General features: G+C 40.3%; 1 protein-coding gene and 1 pseudogene across 1 annotated transcript in view; one reads left to right on the forward strand and one right to left on the reverse strand.

The window, feature by feature from the left end:
• The window catches only part of LOC105741041, a 2,956-nt pseudogene extending 1,683 nt beyond the window's left edge, over positions 1–1,273 (forward strand).
• LOC101571594 (E3 ISG15--protein ligase HERC5-like) overlaps positions 1–2,977 on the reverse strand; it is a 68,554-nt gene that overhangs the window by 45,512 nt on the left and 20,065 nt on the right. The window lies entirely within an intron of this gene.

The following is a 2,977-nucleotide window of genomic DNA, read 5'->3' on the forward strand; positions in this document are numbered from 1 at the left end:
TTTTGGTCCTGTCAGAGGTGAATATTTTATTGGCATCTAAATACTATAGGTGTTTGAATTCAACTAAACAATCTAACACTGTCTAGCAGTCTATAATATTAGTGGGTTATCCTCAGAAGTTATTGACTTGAGCCTTTTACAGCACATTATATTAATATGGATTTACTTTATATGCCTCATTTATATACTTTTCTGCTGAAAGGTTAAGACCAAGATATAGCAAGACCTATATGCCCAGAAATGTAACTTTTGTATCTGATAAAGTCAGTCAAGTACTCTCAGGATTTATCCTGTAGCCCTGCACCGCCTTTTGTACATCCTTTTGTCAGTGTCTGACATGAGGATGAGTCACAGCCATTGCTTGACCAATTTGCTCTCTGTGAAAGCTTGAGAAAATGTTTTTTCTCTCCATGTGACTCTTCCCAGACTCACTTTAGATCATCGAACACATTCCTCTGTGGCTCCATAATCTTGATCAGAAAATTTGGAGCACAGCTGAGTTACATGTTACAGTACAGGTTCTCCTATGTCCCGAGTCTTCACTGACCTTGAAAAGCTAGGGCCAAAATGTTGGCTAACCATGCAGCCCTTCCTTTTCTCCAATTTTGATCTGCTAATTTAGGTTGTTAACCCTCCAGAAGAGAAGCTAATTATTAACCTGCAATATATGCAGTTCCTGCCAACCATTTTTTCAGATGAGGTCACAATTGATCGCCAAAATCCCAAATTTTTGGGTAACAACATTTGCTAATCATCCACAAGTGTCCGCGCTGCTTGGGGAAGAAGATAAGGAAGCTTTGCATTATTTGAACAGAGTTGAAGTGACAGAATTTGAAGATATTAAATCAGGTTACAGAACAGATTTTTATTTTGATGAAAATCCTTACTTTGAAAATAAAGTTCTCTCCAAAGAATTTCATCTGAATGAGAGTGGTGATCCGTCTTCAAAGTTCACTGAAATCAAATGGAAGTCTGGAAAGGATTTGACGAAATATTCAAGTCAAACGCAGAATAAAGCCAGTAGGAAGAGGCAGCACGAAGAGCCCGAGAGCTTCTTTACCTGATTCACTGATCACTCAGATGCAGGTGCAGATGAGCTAGAAGTCATCAAGGATGACATCTGGCCCAACCCATGCAGTACTATCTGGTTCCTGACATGGATGACGAGGAGGCCGAGGCAGGATGATGATGGGGGGGGGGGGCGGCGCTAGAGGACATCAACGAGGAGGGTGATGAGGATGAGGGCGAGGAAGGCGAGGAGGACAAAGGATAAGATGACTAATTAAATACTGATGGATTCCAACCTTCTTGCTTTTTAAAAAAAAATTTTTTTTTTTTTAAATTTTCTCCAGTCCCTGGGAGCAAGTAGTAGTCTTTTTTCCCCCGCTGTGCTCAGTCGCCCTGTTCTTGAGGTCTTTCTTCTCAAACACCATGGTTCTCGACTTAAATTTGTGGGGAGAAACCTTGCAGAATACAGTGGGACAAGGATCTCCAGCCTTCTGTTCTCAATTCATTTCGATCCCCTCCTGTGTCCACAAACTTTTTGGAATCAACATCACTGTGCTCTGTGGGAAAAAAGAAACCTCTCCAGCCCGCGCTCTTTGCTCTCCTGGAAGCTGGAGGGTGCTCAGCCCCTGTGTAGTAGCGCTTTCTTTTTCTTCTCTGTATATTGGGCTCAGAGATTACAATGTGTCTCTATGTGAATATGGACAGTTAGCATTTACCAATATGTACCTGTCTACTTTCTCTCGTTTAAAAAAAGATTTAAAAAAATTTTAAAAATGGGGTATAGAAGGTCAGCAAAAGGTGGGTTTGAGATGTTTGGGTGGGTTAAGCGGGCATTTGACAACATGGCTTCTCCTTTGGCATGTTTAATTGTGATGTTAACAGACATCCTTGCAGTTTAAGATGACACTTAAGATAAAATTCTCTTAATGATGACTTGAAAAAAAAAGCAATTTCACTATTTTTTGACAAAATTTATTGATTATTTTAGTAAAGACATTCATCTCAGTCATTTCTCTCTCATCTTGACCTTACATTAGTAAATTTCACTATTTTCTCAGAAGAAATGAGGATTTTTTTTTTTTTGAAACAACATCTTCTTATATAGCTGGGGCTGGCCTTGGTCTCAGAGTGATCTTCAGCCTCAAGAGTTCTGGAATTATAGGCAAGTGATACTATGCATTTTTTTTGGAGATAATAGCATACTATATAGTAGCTCAGGCTTGCTTTAGACCTGTAGTGGCAAACCTATGGCATGCATGCCCCAGTCAACTGTTATCACTGAAAGTCCTAAAAGATGTGTGATCACTGCTTTAAACTCACTACATAGCCCACAGTGGCCTCAAACTCCTGGTGATCCTTCTGCTTTAGCTTCCTGAGTGCTAGGATTATAAGTATGCACCATTATAATTCATCTAAGCTTTCAGGAACAAGCAACACGACTGCTCCAAAGTGCTTCTAACACTGCATTTCAGAGCCTCGAACTATATAGGTGCTGGGTTGCTCTGTCTAGTTCAAATGCAGCCAAGCCACTTCCTGGCTACAAGTTAGCAGCTTTGAAGAACTGGTTTTATTTTCCAAGTTTTTCATCTGCCAGTGAAATGAGGGTAAGAGAATACATCTCCCAAACCACCACAAAGACAACAACAAAGGTAAGTGTGGGGCACAATTCCTGAGAATGTGCCCATGTTGGTTCTTCAGCATTCTAAGGGTTGTATAAGATCATGGGTCAGTGAAATCAGCTAGGAAAACCAATCAGCATGGAAGTAAGTCTCTGACAAACTGAAATCAGGGTACTGATAGGCCTCTGCATCCATGTTTTACTTTGTCAATGCTCAAGATTACATTAATCCTATTTTGAAGGAGTAATAAGAAAATTATTTACGGGACTGGGGAGATGGCTCAGTAGAATAAGTGCTTGCCTGACAAGCACAAGGGCCTGAGTTCAATTCCCAGTTCCGCAAAAAAAAAA

The sequence above is a fragment of the Octodon degus genome, unplaced genomic scaffold (assembly GCF_000260255.1).
Source record: "Octodon degus isolate 3935 unplaced genomic scaffold, OctDeg1.0 scaffold00272, whole genome shotgun sequence".
NCBI lineage: Eukaryota > Metazoa > Chordata > Mammalia > Rodentia > Octodontidae > Octodon > Octodon degus.